The following is a 23,390-nucleotide window of genomic DNA, read 5'->3' as shown; positions in this document are numbered from 1 at the left end:
CAACAGCCCGCCATATGAGCTCGATCTTCAGCCCTTCGCACCCAGCCACTATAAACATGAATAAGTATTTATACTAGGTACCTATATACGCTAACAAATCCTTGTTTGTATAATTTACCTTTTAATTTGCTCCACAATTTTTGTATTTTAATTTTACTAAAACGAAACGAAAACAATCAAATTGTAGGTAAATGTAGAGAAATAATTATTTACACAAACATTCCCTTTGAAACATCAACATGACTAGAACATGTTACTTAGAAATACTAAAAATATATTTCAGTTAAATGTTGATCCAGTTAAATTAATCCTGTAAAAACTGCGAATTACAAAAATAAAAAGGTATCTTACATAAAGTGTTCAATGTAAGTGCAAAACAAAAAATAAAAGTTATGTCTGCCATATTTTTTATTAAAGTTATTTAGAGCACCTGCCGCCATGCTGCTATAGTTGCTGGTGCCAAGAAATGTGAGGCGATTATACGAGATTGTGTACAGAGCCTTAGGAAGCGAGCCCCCGTAGCCGTGCGCTACGGCGCTACAGGTCTCCAGTCCGCCGCGAGCTACGGCGTAGACCGCTCGTCAATCTCGTAGACCCATAACCTAAATATTCCACCAAACTTCGTTCCTCGTTCGCTCCATTAAAATGATATTAAAGTTTTTTCCCCATAAACATTGAAAGTGTGATTTACTTTCCAAGTTAAAAGTGACTTGATATAAGTTCAATTTATTTTATTTTTGTTCCAAATCAAACTTGGAGGTAAGTAATAAAAGTTTGTTGTTGCTTTTCGATATACGTGCTGAGACGTGATAAAAATTTCTTAAGTATTAATTAGTTAGTGTGAAACTTCTTACAGCTTCTATTATTCGCGAAGACATTTAAAATAGAATAGACCAAGTTAGAAATTGTATATGTGTGTGTATAAGAATCTGTACACGTGCGGAGAGGCTTTGATGTCCATTGAAACATCTTTAGGCAGTTCCCCGTCCACGTTTGAAGACGTCCTATTTGAAGGAGCAATAATACCCCGCGTCATCTTTTGTGTACCCTGGACCATAGAAACAGGGGCGAAATGGGGTCGAATCATTTTTAGTCCCTTTTCACACACCCCAAATAAACGTTCCGGTACCGTACTGAACCTTTCTGACCTACCGCTACGGTTTATTCATACATGTTACCGGATACTCGGTAACCGGACAGCCGGAATAAATGAACAGGCCGTGTGGACGTTACCAATCGTTTGTGTACGGCACACGGTCCGGTTTTGACGTATAATATTTCCGGTCCGTCGGTGACATTGTTGTTTTTATTGCGGTTACCACAATGTATGCTTTTATGCGAGTTTTTGAACCTTTTAGGAAGTGGATACTTTTAATCTAAACTTCTAAAGCTTTGTGTTTCAACAATTTCCGATAAAGCGTACGGGGTTACTTGTGTCTTGTTATTGTTTGTATCTTACATTTTTTGAAATTGGGCCGGCAAACGAACAGTCGGTTCACCTGATGGTAAACAATCTACTCCGCCCATGGACATACGCAACACCATACGCCTTTTGCGGGTTAAGAATTTCAGGATTTTTGGTGATTGAGGAAATTGGGGAAGCGGATAATTGGTAACCTCACTCACACGACGAAACAAAACGCAAGCCGATAGTAGCCTATATTTACCAAATTTTATACCTATGCTGAAAAGTACTATTCAGTTGGTCTGAGAATCTGCTACTATCTATTTTCTAGAATTAATTTTTAAGGCAAAACAACGTTTGCCGCGTGAGCTAGTAATTTATATAATGAAATCTTACATTTTCAATTTCATCTTCAAGTATCCTGATCAAATCGAGCTCATCAATGGGGATTAACATCAAAGCTTAGAATTTGGCATGGGCCGCGGCCGCACTGTCGATATCTGTGATTGACTGACGGGCAGATTAATTATAAATCTCGATGAAGATTCCAAATCGATGCAGTTGATGAGGTCTGAGACGAAATGTAATAATCTAATGTTTTTTTTTAATGCAGAAAATATTTTAGACATACAGACGAAACACACTGAACACTCAACTGAACAACAGCCACTTTATATTTCTTGATGTTGCCGGCCTTTAGCCACTTCACATTTAAACAGTGTCTTTCATTAACATATCGACTGTTGAAAGGTTAATTGATATAAGCGACATGTTTCGGTCGAGAAAAATTCACTGATTCTGAAAATTCCCGATATCAAAAAAATATCGGTTAGATCAATCAGCCTTACAACCTTCGATATATTTCTCTACTGATTGAAATCTACGTAGTATTTACAATTTTCAATCCTATTAACCTGGCTTGGCTAAACAATATGTAGATGAAACAAAAAAAAGATAATTATTAATTTAAATAATTCAGTACATATCAATGACTGAGCTCAAACTACAAATATAAGAAACAACATCTTCAAAACGTTTCATCAACACACATTTTCTTCTCGAACTAAAATATGAATAACAATAGCCTCAGAATAATTAGTGGTCTGAATTTTAAAGTGAGACAAGTAAATGTAACTAGGATAGCATAGCTAGTTAGAGTTCATTAATATTACATCTATCCGAGATAAGGCCTTGTGACAGGAGGACAGATAACGCTCGCTCTGTAATAGGATCGACTCCCGTGGGTTTACCCTTTAAATATTAAATTCTACAGCGAAATTGTTTTCAGAACTGAAAAGTACTATAGGTATGATATACCTTTGTCTTTCGTTGAATTACAATTGGATATTTTCTTCAAATTGCAATACAATATTTTTTATAGTTAACAACTGAACCTCTCGAACTTGGTTCGCCTTGAAAACTTTTCTGCGCATATATGTTATTTTTTTCTAATATAAAAACCTTTTCCTAATAAACCCTTCAAAAAGAAGCTAAATCGGTTCAGCTGTTCTCGAGGTTTGCACTTAGCAACTTTAGCGATTAATTTTTATATTATATATAGATTTCTAAGAAATAATTATGGTATTTGACAGAAAAACTAAAACCATTTCCTTAATTTTCTTTTTCATACGCATCTTTGTAAATTATTGAAAAAGTATTTCGATATTATTTTCTTCACCAGATCGAATCCACAAACATTTTCTATACTTCCCATTTTAAAATTTACTTTAAAATACTTTCATAACTGTATCTATCGAATAACAATCTCCAGAGCACCGTTTCCTGTTTCCGGTACAATAAATGGCTATGCTTAGGGCACGTGCCTCCTGAAGGACGCTTCTGAAGGATATTCAATTGTATTCTGTTGTAAATAAAGTTGAAAGTCTATTAAATTTGTTTACCATGTTGTTAATATACGTACAATACTGAAAACTTATTTTGTATTCACAAAAGAAATATAAAATCACCTGTATAGGAATTTATCAATTTCACATTTTTCTACGCCTTAAAGAACCACCACAGAGCCAGGGCCAGTAGGGCTGATACTTGATTCGGAGCTGCGGACTACCTAGCGGGTTTATCGGGGCTCCTTCTCATAAAGCACGAACGGGGTAGTTTTTAGTCAGCAAGAGTCTGACACTTCCCTTTCGCCTCTCCAAAGGCGGGAGAAGTCATTGGATGAATTACCCCATTAAAAAAACATACATAATATGTAATGATCTGTAAGAACTGACAACCTACATTATATGGGACTATTATTAATAACGGAATATAAAAACAATGATGTATCTATTATACAATAACGTAGCATGTTATTACAAAAGGGAGGAATATAAGGAATGAGGATATTGAAGAAACTTCGTTAAAGCAAACATGTCATATTACTGCGAGACTATGTAGATAGTACCTTCTGTTACATATTGCTTTCTGACGTCATAACACATAATATAATGTATAAAAGATATATGATTTGGTACACGTGACAATATTCTTTTGAAATAAACTCTTTTATAGTTGTGTAATCTCATGTTTTAAATAAATGTTCATTAAATAAGAACTTAAATAGCAGGCAAATCCACCTTTTTTATAAACAATCGCCATAAATACGGGTCAATTACACCAGAAACAATAAAACTGGCAAATATCCCGTTGAGTGTTCTAATTATTATAAAAGTGTATTTTACCTTTTTTGCATGAAAAGACTGATGACTGTTGATGAAGCGAAAGAGGTACGTAAGAGTCGTAGCAATTGGCAGTCTATTATCTCTGCCTACCCCCTTGGCGTGAAGTTATGTATGTATATAATTATTTTACCTGACTAAGGAATCGAAGATCAAAGCTACCGCTGAAAACTAAAAGCAACATAAATCCTTACATGTTCACATTTTCCAAGAATGTTAATGAAAGGACTGAAAAGTATCGCTGAAAGCTAGAGACCGCAAAAAATGTAATGAAAAAACGGAAAAAAACTTAATAAAAACATGGCCAGGGTTTGACACGACAATGCCTAAAATTCTTGATAATTCTTAAGTACCTACACGACTACTGTAATGAATAAAATAATATGTATTTCACATTTTTTTTCTTGTTGATCTTTGAAGGTCAGACTTACTAAATAATTATAATTTAGTTATTTAATTTCAAAAGTTTTCTTCATTTATTCGATTCGGAATAATGTTAATTTTAACATAGAATCTTTTCCTAAATACCGTGACCGACCTGGCGAATGGGACTGAAAATATTCCTATAGCAAACACGTCATTTGCTTTTGGAGTTTTTTAAATGCACCTCTATTTACAATATAAGCAAACAAACAAAGTGTAACCACTAATTATGGTGGATAGGTTCGAATTTTGGGTACAAAGACCTGCCATCTTCCATATATTATTACATACAACCTGGATTAGCAGGTAAATAATAATAAATTAATCACTCTTAATTGATACACAATCTTGTTTTGACCTGTCGTTGCCCAAGATCTCAAGCTCAAAGTCAAAATGAATTAATTCATTTGAGTCATACCAAAGTGGCACTTTTAAAAGTCAAACAAGTCTGTCTGCCTGTCTAACTATTAGTAAAGCCATTTGCTCACTATTTTAGGGTAGTAACAGTAGAGTATCTTTCCGTCAGGTACAAACCTGTTACAATATTAATGTAACCAGCTATCTGTGTTGGCAGGAAATTAAATTAATCATGCACAATGTGTTCGCCGTCGCGTAACTAAATATGTAGGACACATACAATGTATTGTCAGCCATGTATCTCTTGTTTATGTACTAATTTATGACTAAATATTAGCAAATGGTGTGTTAGTTAGTTTCTGAGTAATAAAAATCGATGAAATCACGCGACAACGTCACGCCTTTAGCCCCAAAGGGGTAGGCGGAGGCACATTATGGCACGTAATGCCGCTGTACAATATACACCCACTTTTCACCATTTGTGTAATAAGTCCCGTGTATTAAGGGGTGAGTCTACTGCCATATACTGGGCACAATTCCAGACTCCGTGCTACTACTGAGAAATTTTCGAAAAAGTGTAAATAGCTCAGTAATACTTTCCCGACCCGGGAATCGAACCCGAGACCCCTTGTTCGGCAGTCGCACTTGCGACTATTCGATTAACGAGGCAGTCATCTCGGTCAAATAAAACAATGAATTACTATTTTCCTATAAAAGGTAAATTTTCCTGAACAAAATTTCTTCTGGCAACCCTGTGTTTTATTTATCGCCACATTATTATTACAGTATTGCCAAATGGTCTCATAATTGTAATATAGTGGCTCCCGGTCGTTATTGTTAAGATCTTCCCAAATGTGTTTATTGGTACTAGGCGCTCATAATACTAAGGAGGTAATAACTGCTCCTTGGTAAATATTTATACCCTGGCACCGCTACAAGCTTTGAGCTGATAGAGATATATGAAATCGTATTGTTTGAAGACTTAGTAATATACTCTTAACCAAAGTAATTAGTTTTATTCTTTTCTTTGAGAAAATATCTCATTTGAGGTTAGATCTGATATCGAGTTGAACCAACAGTATCTGTCAGAGAGCTGTGTTCAACTTTGTCTCAAAAGACCAGTAACAGATTTCCTCTCAATATTTAAAGAATCGAAAACCAAAATACAAGTTCAAAACATTCTAACAGAAATATTGTTTAGCATAAAAATTTCTATTCATAAACGTTATAAGCCTTTACGGAGAATAAACACATTCTTCCATAACATGATAAACAAGTACTTAGCAGTAAGCTCCTTACGGCTATAGGTACCTAGTACGCAGATGTCTCTCTCGTGATGCGGGCGTCTCATCTTTTCCAGTTTAATTTTTGAGTCTGAATATATCAAAGGTTTTTGTGACTTCTGTGATTACTAAGCGCGAAACTTTTGTAGTAGGGGCATGTAGAGATTTTTGAGATATCTTTAACTAACTTCAACTCGCGGATTTGTCCATATAAAAGAAAAATGTCCAAATTACAAAGTAAGGAAAATATCAAGAAAATTGTTTATGTAGATAATTTAGTTGCTGGTTCAAGCAAAATAATATACATGAACAAAGTAAAAACGCCTGGTATAGGGTTACCTTCTAAAAGGTGATAAAATTGGTGAAAACTAAAACGCAGAAGCGCAGATCATTATTTTTCATAACGCAAGTATCAGAAAATCGCGAATTTGTATTGATATTTCTCTAAGGAATACTTATATATGAGAAATGCGGTCAAATCTGGACCAGTGGACGACCTCGACTCTGTATGAAACATAAAATGGAAGTAATTTATCATAGCTGATGTTTTTATTAAAACGTTTTCAACGAGAGTGTTATGTTGTCTTTTCACTAAACGTACGATGATTCATTATTTCGTTTATGAAATCTTTACTAATAGCAGTGAGTGCCCGTCTGTTTATTCTACTAAAGTGCCAAAACTACTGACCTATTTTTGATACAATTTATAGTAAATAAAATAGATAAGATGTTTTTTATGGAATAAGCCGGTAAGCGAGCGGACGGATCACCTGAAGGTAAGCAATCGCTGCCGCCCATGGAGAGAAACGCCAGAGGCGTTACAAGTGCATTGACGGCCATTTAGGGGTTAGGAATTTAGGGGTTGTTAGGGAATCGGGGATTGGGAAGATTGGGAAGCGGGGTAATTGGGCCTCCGATAATCTCACTCACACAACGAAACAACGCAAGTTATTTCACGTCGGTTTTCTGTGAGGCCGTTGTATCACTCCGGTCAAGCATGGCTCTCCCACACATAATAATATAAGATATAGTATCGACACTTTTTAAGAAAAATGAGACTTAAAAACAAACAGGTGTAAGAAAGTTCTAAAAAAATATACGAACAACAATAATGATATCTCAACTAAATGTACAACGCTGGTTCAATGTCAAAAATCAAGAGCATCTTTAGTTTGACAAGATACGAACAAACAAGAAATAATGAGAGTCCAAAAGTTGTTTACAAGATTCTGTTAAGACATCGGGGTACATTCATGAATTTTATGATGAATCCAGCTGAACAAAAAGTGTTTTGTTTCATTTGAACAAACTTAACTATGGTGTTCTATTCAATTCAAATTAAACCGTATCATGCTTTTAGTTCGAATAAACTCAAAGAGTATACCTACTTTAAAACTCCCTCAAATGACTGATTATTATCCATTTGTGTTTATGTTTTCATAATTATGTATTTCAACATGTATTTTACAAGGATAAAACTTCCACACATAATTTTAGCAACAAAACACGGTCCATCTAATTAGTAATTAACCCATTTCCAACGGTATCCTCAAGGGTGAGTAATAATTACAATACATCGTTATTTAGATATGTAATTACACTCTGCCCAAGAGCCTATTGTATCAGGGTAACAGCATCGAAAGGTTTCATTGCCAGACAGAGATGCTGCTATATAGAATGTATATCACTATCTCTTTTCCCATTTAGAACAATTATTTTGGTATATCAGAGGTCTGGAAGTGGCGCTAATGACCCGAGAGTTTGTTTTGGAAATCAATTGATATGTTCCGTCGAGGGACTAGGGCATCAGCCTCTTGAGGAAGTATTTGTTTAGGATTTCCTAGGAAATCAAAATGAGGTGAATATTTTGATTAAGGGTGTGTGAAGAGCACCCCTAATAAATTGGGAACAAATGATGAATCGGGATATTTAACTATGCAATAAATTAAAAATATTAAAATAGGTCATAGGATTCATAAGTTAAACGTTGGTCACCTAAATACGTTTTAATTTACATTTAGATGCTTATATGCATAATCCTCTTCAGTGCTGGAGATTTTTAACCTGCATGAAAAGCCGCGGATAACGACTAGTATTATACCTAGTTTCACAAACAACACATAACAACGGGATTAAACGCTGCAGTTAAACTATGATATATGTATGGTATACCAGATTATCCTATGTTGTTTCCTGAACCGCTATGTTTTTCAAAACACACATCATTTTATTTGTGAATAACAAGCTGGATTTATAATGGCATACGTTCGTAGTTAGATTTTAAATTCGTAAATTTACTTTGCAACGCTGAATATTTTAAGAAAGAGGTACGTGAGAGTCGTAGCAATTGGCGTTGCATACCGATCTCATCTAGATATTTTTATAATAGTTTTGACGTGTAAAAGTGCTCATTTGTAACCTATTTACAAAAATATATTTATTGTTTTTATTGTTTCATAGTCTCTGCTTACCCTCATGGGAAACAGGGGAAAGGCTATGTATGTATGTAATATATGATTATTTTAAGTACCCTTTTTGTTGTCCTATTTTGTCGTTTTGTTTTTCTTTTAATCAATGGCAGCTACTTGCGTACATCCAGGCTCAGTGCGGGGACGCAGAAATACTGGACTTGTACATTTCAATTAACGAGAAAGTTGAAAATTATCAGAAAAATTTGACTTATTTCAATTACCTATAAAGTTTAATGTATTTTACTAGGTATCTTAACGTCACTTCGTCTCTGAAGACAGACAACGCGTGGGCACACACACCTCCAATTTGACCTTTAATATTTGTAATAACATGCCTTTTATTACCCGAAGGAGTAGACAGAGGTGTACAATGTACCTACTAAATGTAACACCCACTATTGTCACGCATTACGTTCTCAAGTGTCATATAATCTGCGGACATCGTAACAGGTTACCATATACCAGGTATACTTGAAGGTACCGTCCACTGAACGTTTCGAACCTTAAATACCAAAATATTACTTTGCCTGAATTTTTTTGACTGCTTCTTTCGTTGAGTGGTCGCACGTGCGACAGTTGGCAATAGGCTCGCCACTTTTAAATGGGACTTATAACACAAATGAAAAGTGGTTGTTTATTGTAAAGTGGCTTTACGCGCCGTAATGTGCACCTCTGCCTACCCCTTCGGGGATAAAAGATGTGATGATAAGATACGATACTTTTCCTGATTTCGAGAACACACAGTAACGCAAAACACTCACAGTTAGGCTACTCGACCAAACAGAGAATCATGACCTTTTATTATATAGAAATTATTAATTAGTTCCAACAATACAGGAACAGGCAAAACATTTGTTTAGCAAATATAGTCTAAAATGGCCTAACAATTTCAGTACGTAAACGTAAATTAATTAGGGCTTGTTCCCCTAAGTGTAATTTGGGTAGGCACGAGTAATTTATAATGAGTACTAACATTGAACTAATGAATTTGTTCTATTGTATTCATATTACTAATGATGGGCGTTGTGGTGGTGGAGAATAGACAAGACCTACATTTTCTGCTAACTATTTTTCTGCGAATGTTATTGAAACCGACTAAATAACTAGAATAATGTAGGTTAAAGTCTAACGGTTAAGGTTTAATCTTCCAGTTGAACAAAACGTAATAAATTATAGATAAAAGTACGATGGTACGGAGTCTGATGACTTACTTGACTTACGCCCGAATACTCATACACTACTAAATTTTAAGTTGTACTTAAATATTGTGCTATCTCTGTTATTTTATAAAGAATTGATAGTGACAGAAATACATTTGAGAGTGTCTTAAAATTGAGTAGCGTTTGAGTATTCGGGCATTAGAGTCCTATGTCCCCTAGTTGAGGCAGAGGGCGTCCACAGAAGTCCTCCATCGCTTTACAGAGTCTGCTATTAAAAGTTCAAAACCAACCCATAAAATATGGTTAAATTCATTAAAACGTAATTCATCATGTCATGGTATTTAATATCAGTTCACAAAAACCCAATGTGCGCGGTAATGTATGGATGGAGATTTGACGGGATTTTGTGGGACCTTTCGACCCTAATGACCGCATTCATAATACCTTTGATACGGAAACTGTGACTTTTGGTGACAAATCACCCGTCTGGGGTTTTTATGGCTTCGGTTTTAAAAATCAAATCATGGGGTTTAATTCATCCGTTGAATAGCTATAATGCCCTTTAGATAGTATAGTTTAGATTTCAGCCATGATCGTCCCACTGCAGGGCAAAGGCCTCCCTACTTTCCATTCCTCTCTGTTTTAAGTTTTTTTTTTAGTATAAATACCTAATTATTATAATCATAATAATTGGTGAATGTATTGTTAAATGTCACCACTTTGAAGTTCCATAGTCGAATATTTCAATATCTAAGGGCAAGGTGTAAACCCCAGATCTTCCCGATTACAGCAAGATTTCCTAAAACCAATAACTCAACAGAATATTTACAGCAAATGGAAAACTAGAAATAAAACATACTTTCAGAGATAGAAATATAAATAACCTTTGACGGACATCCACCATTTGGCAAATGAATGCGAGTGTGGGAGGACAGCAGTACGTGTGCCTACCTACCTACCTACCTACTAGTATTAAGGTACTATGATATCTATAAAGCTGTTTGATGTACCATTGTGGTCCAGTTTTTGCATACCTTCTCACTAAATTGCAAAGTGGGTGTATTGTAAGATATATCTTGTATTGTTAGATGTATCTTAATATATCTTTAGGTACTCCTTTGTTGTAGTTATCTGAACGTTTTATATTTCTTAGGTAAGGAATAACACGTGTAGCGTAGGTAAACATCCTGAGAAACCCTGGACTATACTAGCTATACTATCTACTACCTGAGAAATACAAGCTTTTGCCCAGTAAAAAAAATATTATTATTAATGGAATTTATCAAAATCCTTTCTTAGGGGATGCCTTCGTCATAGTAGCTTTACGCATGCAAAGTGTCAGCCCGATCGGTTTAAAATTGACAAAGTTTCATACAAACTTTCATCCCCTACTTTATCCCCTTGGGTATAGAATTGATCAAAATCCGTTTTTAGCGGCTGCAAAAATTCAACCCGATCCCTCCAGTGGGCTGAGCTGTGCGGTAATAGATCACTATGTCAGTCAGTCAGTCGGCTTTGAGTTATACATATACATTTAGATCATAAGTTTGAAATCACCAATCCGCTTTGAGTATGCATGATAAATCTCTTTCCATTTCTATATGAGAAGAGGCCTTTTCTCAAAAGTGGGACATTTAAATTTACAGGATTATAATGTAATATATTCATGATGACGGAATATATGAATGTTCTCATAATGCCTACTTGACATAATTATGTATTTTGTATTAGTCATATAATGTGCTACTTTTACAGTAATTAAACTAACTGAGTACTGATGGGCTGTCGCATTAGTGGCCATTAGTCCGATGAAAATATTAAATACAGTGCGAACCAAATGTATGGAGTCTGGGCCCACCCCGTAATAGCAACATGCTATATGTCGTTGGATAGGGATTTTCAAATGGAACAATAGTTACTTATTTATGGTATCAGCCGGTAAACAAGTAGATGGATCACCTGATGTTAAGCAATCGCCGCCGCCCATGGACACTTGAAACATCAGAGACGTGCGTTACAAGTGCGTTACCGGTCTTTTGGTTAGGTATTGAAATGTTATTGGGGAATCGGAGATTGGGAAGGGGTAATTGGACCTCCAGTAACCAACCTCATACCACGAAACACAACGCAAGTGTTGTTTCATGTTGATTTTCTGTGAGGCCGTGGTATCACTCCAGTCGAACCGGCGGATTCGTGCCGAAGCATGGCTCTCTCACAATTAAGTTTTATTCTTCATAAGAATACCTATCCTTAGAGGGGTATCTTATTCCCATTACGAGGTGGGCTCAACATTACCCATGGACCTTTGTACAAATATATTTTAAATAAATCCGCGGACATAGCAACGTTTGCTCTGTGCCCGAAGTACAAACACAGCTGTATGATTGATATTCCCGCGGGCTAACGTACGGGTCGGAATTACTGACCTGTGCCAAGCTGCGATATAGATAGTTCCGACGAATATCTGCACAATTATTATTAGTTTAGGATTTATGAATAAAAGGTAAGTACGTTAGAAACACATCTATTTGGTATGAGACTAATTTTACACTCACGTGCTTACAAATTGAAGGATTTTATAATATTTTTACCCTTTTTTTTTCTATTTATTCACATTTGTGAAATAGTTTTTCAAAGCATTTTGTTTTTTTTTTAAATATAAATATACTAACTTTTGATCAAACTTTCCCTATACAAAACGGTGTAAACAGAACACTCCCGAAAAAACGCTAAATTTAATTGTTTTTATAATCAGTTTTACTTTCATGCAACATGGGTTTTTTTTGGAGCAGTTAATTAGATCTATTATAATAAAGGCAATTGAATTCCATATTTTTTTGAAAATAAGACTCGTTAATTACCATCACTTGTTTGCCGCGTTTGGGAGCGGTCCGTTTATACCCTGTATAATTTTTAAAGCATTTTTTTGTCCATTCCTTTGTTTAGGTCTATGAATCAAAACTTAAACCAAATGATATTAATAACATTTTTAACCAAAATTAAACAATTTCCTATCGCCAATAATTTACAGAACGTTAAAAGATTTCCAGCTAGTAACTATTTTCATTGTCGCCTACTTTACCATGTAGCACATTGAAATAAATAGTGCAATAGCAATATAATTATGCTAGATACAGATCTAGCATACACAAGCTCTAGCAGGCCTAATACATAATGTTTACAAACTATACTAAGCAGCGGTTAACCGCAGTAAACCCAGATTTGTCACAACAAGGTCTCAAGCAGCGTAACCTCGGTTACCTCGTTACCGTCGAGTTCAGTTTCAAAACTAACCGTGGTTTATAACTTCCATAACTTGAGACTGAAGTTAAATCCGAAGAGATTTGTATGTTACAGTTGATCTGGTGGTATGCTTGACTTTTGACTTATTGTAAAGGTATTAGGTAGCAGTTAAGTGGTATGTATTTGTCATACAACACATTTACTTATTCGATAAACTTCAATGACTTTCCCAGATTGGTATTTTTTTGCATCATTATCATTATCTGTACGGTTCGCGCAGTGGTTGAGTGACTGACTCCTGTGCAACGGGTCGCAGGATCGAGTCCAAAAAGTGAAAATGACATTTTCTGAGTATAATGACCATTATTAGTCCGAAGTCAGGAAGTTTGGTAGTGTTTTACTCCTGTGTCTCTCCACGGTGTCGGTCTGCCGTCCTATTGGGTTCAAAAGTGTCCCTGTGTTTGCGCACACACTTGTGCATAATAATGTCTCCTGTGTAGTGGGCAATTTTTTTGACTGGCCACCATGATTGAAGTCTGTCAGGATCTTTATTATTATCTATATTGCATCACTATCTACTTTTCGACGTTCAGCATAAACAGGATTCACATTCTCTATCTTTAGGTTCTTCTTATGGAAATAACAAACATATTCGCCAAAAAAATATGTTAATGCGTCACTCTGACTGTCTTAGAAGTGTTTGTAAATATTAAATGACGGCTGCTCCATGCCACTGTTATTCTTCAAGAGAAAAACTAAAGAGCTTGTAAACAGTTAGGTGCAAACAATTTCACAGCACTTCTTTTGTCGTGCGATCAAATATTTACCTTATTATCATTGTAGTAAGAATTAATATTAGTTTTTTTAATTGTGAGTGTAACGTTTTAATTAGCTAGATTTATTTAGGAAATTCAAGGTTTCATTAAATTACAGGATTGCTATGATAATATAAAATTACTATGGAATACAAAGTTTTAGGTTTTTGTCCGATTTACTCAATGCAAATTTTCTATTTTCAATACACACATTAAAATTAACCCAAACCTTAACACAATACTAAGGACCTCTTAAAAATATAAATAAAAGTAACTCTAATGTATAAGTATGTATGTACGTATTAACAAAGCGATCGTAGCACTGTAAGCTACGCCGTAGCACGATCCGTAGCACTAAGCTACGTTGATCTTTTGTAATCCATAACCAGTCCAATACAGACAGACCTTTGTATCGTGTTCACATTGATTGTACCTCACATTCCCGTACACAAAGCCTGTACACAATCGTCTATAGGTTTGTGGTTTACAAAATAAATTGTTTACAAAGCGTTGTATGGCTATTGTACCTTTGAATTACTCTTAACTGGAATTTATGTTTGTAATTCTTACATAATATCTGACAATTGAATATGTGTTCTTTAGCCATTCTCCTCTGTTTATGGTATAACCTGGTAAACGAGTACATGAATTACCTGATGGTAAGCAATCACCGCCGCCCATGGACTTACGCAACACCAGGGGCGTTCGTTACAAGTGTGTTGCTGGCCAATGAGGGTTACATATTGAAGAGCTGTTAGGGAATCGGGAATTAAGAAGATGAAGAAAGGGGGTAATTGGGCCTCTGGTACCTTCACTCACACAACACAACGCAAGCGTTTTTTGTCGTCGGTTTTCTGTGAGGTCATGGTATCATTTCGGTCGAGAAAAAAATCTGTGTAATTTTTACGTAATATCTAACATCAAACCTATTACAATAAGATATGTCATCTTTAGCCATTTTCCTCTGTTATAGGCACTTTGATTCATACAGTAAAACTTTTATTCTGCGGAACTATTAACAAACTTCCAATACAATTCTAGACGTCGTGTTATTACTGAAAGTTTTGTATAAGTAGAACCACCCAATAATACTTGGCTCGTACCTATTTTCTATTAAGTAAAACGGCATCCAACTTTATAAGTTTTAGCCAACTTTTGGCAGGAGGATCTAAATGGCTTACTCATATAAGTCTTCAAGAGGATTGGTCGACTAATTTCAAGACATAACCAAGAGGGGTTTTTTTAAGGGAGGAAAATCATCCAATGAATCCTTCTCTCGCCTTGGGTGAGGCGAGAGGAGGTAGTCTAGCTAGGTAGCCTGCAGCCCCGGATCAGGCATCAGCGCTACTGATCCCCATTATGAGCCCTTATCATAGTTTGAAATAAGTCGAGCAACGTACTCAAAAAATTTATAAGAGCATCATTACTAAATTAACTTAGTACTTCTCACTGGCGACATCCATTGAACAAAAAAATAAATTTAGTACGGCTAACCCCCGACAAAAATATTGGTTCGAAAATAAAGATATAGATTTTATTGGCGCACCGTCTACCTGTCGTAAAGTAACCTCCTACAGGTTTATGTTACCTTTATACGCCTGCTCTTAGTTATTCATGGCGGAAGGAATATGAACCGACCTGTGATATATTATGTCAGTAAAATGAAGGAATCATTACTTTTATTGTCAGTTGGATTTATGAAAGTATTTTATGATTTTAATTTTGACTGTCTCGTTGGCCGAGTGATGGTCTCGGACTCGTCTCTCGAACAAGGTATTACTGGGCTTTTTTTTCGAAAATCTCACAGTAATAGCATGGAGTCTGGAATAATGCCCTGTGTATGGCAATAGACTCGCTCATGGGACTTATAATATAAATGGTAAAAAGTGAATGTACATTGATCAGTGGCAGTTCGTGCCATAAGGTATATATACATCTGCCTACCCCTTCGGGGATAAAAAAGCATGACGACACATAATAATATGATTTTCACTAATACCTAAAGTAATGTAGTTTGATGTTCCTCTGCGACAATGACCTTGGCAAGTACACGCGCTACTCGTATTAGTAAAAAAACTCATTAACAAATCTCTCCATGAACGTTTAACTCAAAGTTTCGTAACACTGCCAATTAAGGAGTTATTTTTGGAAGTCAACCCTTTACCTGCACACGTTGCGTCACACAGTCCCTTCATATTGTACGTACGTCATATCGATTTAATTATGCGAAAAAAACAAAAGATGGTCATGTAACCGTGGCATATGTCAGAGAGAGAGCTTGACTTAGCTAATGGTATCGTTCTATTGTAGGTTCACATACATCCACAGCCTATTACTGGCCACCGCTGACCAAAGCCTTTTTTCGCATGGAAAAGGTTTGAGCATTAATCACCTCGCTTGCTTAATGCGGGTTGTTGTTGTAGGTTGATAAACTGGTATTATACTTTTGCTTTCCGTTTAATAGACTAAAATATTTTTGGACGTCCTCAACTTGCTCACTTTTTTATGATATAAGCCGGTAAACGTGCAGACGGGTCGCTTCCGCCAATGGACACCTGAAACACCAGAAGCGTTACGAGTGCGTTACATAACATAACGCAAGCGTTGTTTCACGCCGGTTTTCTGTGAGGCCGAGGTATCACTCCGGTTGAGCCGGCCCATTCGTGCATGCAAGCATGGCTCTTCCATACTTAGAAGATTTCAAGCACTTTAAAGACCTTCTAAAGTGCTTATAGAATGAACCAGCATTATGTTGTTTTGTTTAACGCATATAAAACTACAATTCTATTTTGGACATATGTTGGCCTAAGACTTCTGAAGTGTGTTCATGAGATACACCCAATTTTGTATTCGTGATCATTCATGTTCAAAGAACACATTTGAGCTGACCGTCAAACCTTCACTCCAAGCTCATTCAGCGTCGGTCGGCTGGTCACTGACGTATGACTAAACCCGGTCAATGCCAACCGTTTGTTTGTAAATACGACTGGGAAATATAGATACATAGTGATTCTGCAGCCTTGGTACTTCTCTTCAGAGGTCAATAGTAAAGCTTATTTTTTTGTTACATACATACGGTACATGTTCTAATGAAAAATGTAACCAAGAATTGTATTGTGAATCTGATTGAAAATGAGTATCGTATGGAATTTCTTGCTCGTTCTTCGCCATAGGAATCTACACTTTGGAATGAGCAAATAGCTTCAGCAAAAGTCTGACAAACATTCATTTTTAATATTGTAATATTTTGTTCTATCTATTTGGGTTGGTTTCTTAAGAATACAGTAATTTCATTATCATTAGTAAGTATCTGGCATGCATCTGTGACTAAACAAAGACCTACCATTAGTTAACTGTGTCGAAGGATAACGAATTGATTCGACAAGTGAAGGCCTGACTAAACTATTATGTGTCCAGCAGCAATTTGATTAATAACATCACACTTTGTTTATAGAAATACATAATCACAACAACCATTAAATGTAAAAATAAAAATAAAAAACTTTGCCTAACACAAAAATCCAACCCTTCACTCAAAATACGCACTTGTGTCTCAACCAATAAAACAGTAATTCCATTAATAATTATTTGTTTACTCCCAGTATTCCGAATCGTCTCGTTTTCCGCCATATTTCACTCGTAACCACGCAGTCAAGTAAAAAAACGGCTTCAGTAAGCTGCACTGGCTTGGAAATAAACACTGAATTGGATGTCCGAACTAATGTGACAAACGCGATTGTAAGTTTGTTTGTTACCTCTTTACATTTATCTACTAGCAACTAGCTAATTTTCTAGAAATAAGTTTGCTATTTGACGTAAAAATCTGATGACGTCATAACGCTCTATTGCATACAAAACTCATACAAATTATCGTTTTTGCCTGTTTGAAAATGTATTAAAGAATAGAAAGAAAAAAATTTTTTCGCGCATTCATTTTCACGCGCTAAATATACAAGTAACATGTATAGTTCACACAGCTATTTGTAAATACATGAGATTTTTATGTAGGATCTATAGCTTATTCCATAGTTGTTAAAATTAAATTTGCCAACATTCAACACTAAAGAAAAGTTCTAGAAGTTGCAATATCGACGCGGGGCGGTTTGCAACATGCCGTATTGATTATTCTAATTTTAAATACTTGTCACTTTTCCATTCTTCACTTACATCAAGGAATTCTTTTTTTTAGAAAGTAGAGCAGAAGTGCTTTTTTGTACTCTTTTATTGAAAGTTACGTTATTTGATGATTTTACATTCTTATTTTTAAATTAATTATTCTAATGAATATGAGCTTCTAGCATGACCAGTTCCGGAGATTAGTGCTTTCCAACAAACAAACTCTTCAGCCACGGCCATAACCACTGCTTCGTTCGCATGGATTACGGTTTTTGTGACTTCATTTTCTAATATAAAAGTTACTCTTTTAGTACATCAGCTACCTGCCTATAAAATTCCAGTTAAAATCGTTCGACCCATTTAAGAGATTAACCGGAAACATACAGACAGACAGACAAAAATTAAAAACCAATATTTTGGTGGATGTATATTCAAAAGCGGTTATTTCAAACCGAATATTACAAACGGACACTCCAATTTTATTTATGAGTAAACATACCCACTCAAGTCCGTACTTCCGCCTACTCCCTCGGGACTCTTACGAATTAATACAGAAAAAAAAACATACTAAATGCCTACCATTAGTCACCCACTCAACGTTTTATTTGTAAACAAACATCGGCAGCTCTCCCACTATCGCAGCGTATACGTCACGGTAACGTTACGCCTACGCCACGTCACACTTTAAGCAACACCCACGCTCCAAGAATTACTGCTGCCCTAGTACTTACTTACAGGACTGTGTAAATGGGATACTTCTTTAGAAGATGTCTTTATTTTAATTACAGTACCTATTAGGTAATATTTCAACTAGGAATTTTAAAAGCCTGGGAATGCACTAGTAACTTAATGTTGCTTACAAGAGATCCCTTTAAAAACCGGCATTTTTGAAAAGGCCGTCAACGCACCTGTGACTCCTCTGGTGTTGCGGGTGTCCATGGGCGGCGCTGATCGCTTACCATCAGGTGACTCGTCTGCTCGTTTACCACCTATTCAATAAAAAAAACTGGTTAAAATTGACCACTTTCATCGTATATTAAACGGACGTAGCAAAGTATCTTTACTGCTACTTTGATGTCAGCTAAACGCCATTTGAAAGAAAAACATAGGGAAAGGTACATCTTACCTTATTTTCGTTGTAGTATTTTTAAAGGACGGCCAACATGTTCCTTTCCCCGTAAATCATCACAAGGGATAAATTACAGGTAAAGGTAACTCCGCCTGTCCATCACTTGGTCCTTATACGATACCCGTGAGAATTGGCCAGTGACCTACTAATGGTATTCCTAGAGGCTTTAATTTTATCAGGGGTTTTCTTAGCCACCAACAATGCGTTAATTGTTCTTTCTCATTTACCTTATAAATTTATAAAGAGTTCATTGATACAAATGTTTAATTAAGAATCTCATGTTTATATTTTAGGAGGAAATATCACCTCTTGTAATAGAAAGAATAAAGTATTAAGGAGATACAAAATAATATAAAACATAACAAAACAACAACAAAATTATGCGTTTTATTTTTTGGTGTCAGCAGAATTGTCTCTATTTGATATTTAGAGGCAATATAAATGTAAGAACAATTTCAATATTTTCAGATACGTACAATATCACAAAACGGGCATTTCTAAGAACGTTTGCAAAAATTTACTATTAAATATTCACACCCGATAAAATTTTGTTGTTGTATGTATTCTAGTTTTGTTGCAAACTTTAAGCTTAATACACACTTGTATAACAAATATTAAAATTACTTGAACGATTATTATAACATTCCTTCTGTACGAATAACCATGAATGTTAGTAGCGTCCCCTGGCATTAGAGAGAACACTTACGAAGCCTGAAGTCGACGTCCAAATGGCACAAGGTGATCGGCAATCAGCGATCTCTGTGCAATGTGTAGTCCCTTATTCGGCTCTTACGGCGGATAAAGAAAGAAAGAAAAAAACAGTTTCCTTGCACTATCAGGTTAATTAAAAATAAATAAAAAAAAAGTCGTCATCAAGCAAAATCATTACAGCACGATGACTCGAGCCGACAGCGCTGACGCTGTTTTTCAACACTACCATTTCCATAGAATGTGTGTCTTCCCTGCCATGCCACCACAGATAACACCACACATAACATTTTCTACTAATGTATACTGGGTTTTATAAACGTACCCATACATTTGTCGCGTTGGTAAAAGATTGATGGAGCTACAAAGAGTAAAAAATATATCGCGATAGGTACAAATGTATCTCCCGTATCACGTGGAAAGCTATCTAAACAGAATTTTTCATCGGAAAAATGTTTGTTGTGTTACTTTAGTATTTATGAGGGTTTTCTAAAAATCTGTCCGATGTATGTTAACTAGTTACCTATTGGGTTAAATAAATACGATTTTGATTATCGTATGAGTGTCTATTTGTAATACTGAAGTAAGCGCTTTTTACTACATGTATATGAATATACATATTTTATATACACCCAAAATAATCGTTACAATGTATCAGGTACCAGAGCAACACGTTATTAAAGAGGTTTCTTAATTTAAATTATAATATCAACGAATTTTCTTCAATTAACTTTGTCGCATGCCGCACATGCAATTTCCTGTTAGCACGCGTTGTACAAATAAAAGTGAATCTTATGTTCAAGAACATAAAGTTACATTTTATAAAGCAATTTTGCTGGAAGTACGTACAATAAAAATTTATTACACCTGGTAGAGTTTTAATCAAGGGAAGATCGGTGCTCTGTACCAGGGAGGGAGAAACTCAAACAATATTAACGTAGAAGTAATCACTTTGATAAGTTAAATTTTGTTGAACTAGCTTTTTTTTGTTAAAATAGAAAGAAAATTAATTATAACGAAGTTGATTTTTATAGAGCTGATTTTTCTGGAGTTGAATAAATTCTATTATTGTTACCGCAGTTTTATAAAATTGCACTGTTAGCCGAGTGGTTGCAAATACTTTTTATAAGGTAGCTAACTACGAGTAGCTTCTGCCCGCGACTTCATCCGCGTAAAATAGTGACTTTAAGCAGAAATGTTTTTTTTTTCAACGGTTTTCATTTACCATAGGTATGTACTATGTATATTACTAGCTAGTAGTGTGTCTCTGCCAAACGACCTTTGGCTAAAAGAACGTGATGTTATATCTGAAAGTATGAGCACGTAACATAATATTGCATTCCAGTACGACAACAGAACACAATGCTGAAGCTGTGACATTATATATTTTAGCTTTGAGAAGAAAACATAATATGTATGCAATTACTTACACATTTGTATGCAAAAACGGGGTAAACAGGCAGGTCTAGATGGTACTAATTTACTAGCAAAAGTAAGTAAGTAAGTATCTATTCGTAAAAGTACATACTATTGGTTTTTTGAAGAATTTTCACCTAGCTTTTTTTTTTATAACGCGATGGAAATCCTCATGAACTTTCCACGTCGTGAGGATGATAGGGAGCGTGCCGGACTCTTACACTCTGCCTGTGGCCGTAACCCGGATTGCCCTTGCGGATTTACCGTATAATTTTTACCTAACCTACATCAAGTTGACTTAATTATAATACGAGAATATATTCCCCGTTTAAAAGAACTACCTAAAACTTGAACAACTAGAACAGACAAACAAGAACAAAACTTAAATATATAACCAGAAATACATTAGACTCGATCCTTCCATTCATTCCATGCCATTGCCCCCAAGTGTGGCATTCGTGTGAATTTTTTCAATAAAACTTGGTGGTTCACGAAATGAAACCATTCTGCCTGTTAAAATAATTCATGCAGGCAGGTTCCATCGTACCTATAAAAAGGTAAAAAACCTTCGCCCTTTAACATTTCACGTTTTATCTCCACGTTTGGAGATCGAGTGGCTGTTTTATCCTTTTTTCCGTTTCTGGTGTTATACGTGTATTTAGTCGAAAATGTTCGGTGTTAAGGAAAACTTAATGGACTAGTATTATTTCTAGTTGCTACGTATCTACTCAAAGTATAATAAGTATTTTTGTTTTGTTTGTGATAAAAAAGGCCTTAAGGCCCTTATGACCATTTCCACCAAGACTAGGGGTCTAACCATTTAACTAAAAGTTACTCAGTGTGACGTAACACCTGAACTAACCCCTTTCTTATACTTTAAGTTGTGACTCTAGTACAGGTTGGTATTAAAAACCAAATTGTAGCTTACCGGTTAAGTGTGGGAGAGCCATGCTTCGGCACGAATGGGCCGATTCGACCAGATTGATACTACGGCTTCACAGCAAACCGACGTGAAACAATGCGTTGTATTTCGTTTATTACTATTTATATTACAGGTTAAATGTTATATTTTTTTATGAAAAGCTGCTGAATTTGCAATCAAATTCTCTGTGACGAATTTAGAGATATGTATGTATGTAGATTAATAGTTGTGTTTCTTAAGAAAAGGAAGATTATGTGTTTCACATAAAGCACCCACGTGGTATTAGTACCTTTTCAAGTAGGTAACAACCCACAAACGCCCACATTACACAGATTAGTGTAAGAATCAAGATATTACAGTATTAAATTGTCAGTACATACTTAATAGAGTACTCAAAATGTTTTTTTTTTTGTGTAAAAGAAACCAGGCCAGCTCGACCGGCTTCACAGAAACCCGATATGAAGCAACGGTTTAAATTTTTCCCTTTCCCAATCTTTCTAATTCCCGATTCCCCAACAACCCTTAAATTCCTAACTCCTAAAAGGCCGGCAACGTACTTGTAACGACTCCGGAGTTTCGGGTATCCATGGGCGTCGGCAATTACTGGTCCGGTCTCCCAGCAACTGCACCCATCGTGCAACCAGCCATTGGTTGACGTTGAGGACTTCAATTTTCTTTTTTTTTATATATATTGATTTTCTTGAGTCTGGAATTGTGTCCAGTATATGGCAATAGTCTCATTCTCTATTACATAGAACTTATAACACAAATGGTAAAAACTGGAAGTACATTGTAAAGTGGCGTTACGTGCCGTAATGTGCACCTCTGCCTACCGTTTCGAGGAATAGAGGAATAAAAAGGCGTGAGGAGTATTGATTTTCTCCAGCATTTTCCTTTACCTATTGAAATCTGCGCAATATTTCCACCTGAAACAAATATTGGACACGTGTCAGTGCTTCGGACCGGCACGTGCAGTTACCCAGTTAAGCGAGAATAACGATGGCGAACGCCAGCGGTTTAAACCGATTATAACCAAAACAAACTGGTTTATGCCGAAACTGACGGTATTCTGTGATATTCATTATAACAGGGAAGAGATTTTTGACGTACATAATGTGAATGAATATGAAAAATGTTTGGGGAAAATAGCGATAAAAATAAGAAGGAAAATAACGCTGTGTCATGTTGTTATTTAAATGCCCGAATATATAGAGGTATATATTATATATTAAACTTGCTGCACTGGCAGATCTCGTACCGC

The 23,390-nt window shown here is 35.7% G+C and overlaps 1 protein-coding gene across 1 annotated transcript in view; it reads left to right on the top strand.

Annotated features, from left to right (window-relative positions):
* The first annotated feature begins 543 nt into the window (after nucleotides 1-543).
* Nucleotides 544-23,390, top strand: part of LOC118274112 (serine/threonine-protein phosphatase 6 regulatory ankyrin repeat subunit A) — a 51,542-nt gene continuing 28,695 nt past the window's right edge. The window contains exon 1 of the mRNA XM_035591488.2: nucleotides 544-759. The gene's annotated coding sequence lies outside the window, so the exon portion shown is untranslated. The remainder of the gene's footprint in view (nucleotides 760-23,390) is intronic.

Source organism: Spodoptera frugiperda, chromosome 3 (genome assembly GCF_023101765.2).
Source record: "Spodoptera frugiperda isolate SF20-4 chromosome 3, AGI-APGP_CSIRO_Sfru_2.0, whole genome shotgun sequence".
In the NCBI taxonomy this organism is placed as follows: Eukaryota; Metazoa; Arthropoda; class Insecta; order Lepidoptera; family Noctuidae; genus Spodoptera; species Spodoptera frugiperda.
Note: the sequence above shows the minus strand (reverse complement) of the source record. Positions and strands in the feature narration are given on the sequence as shown.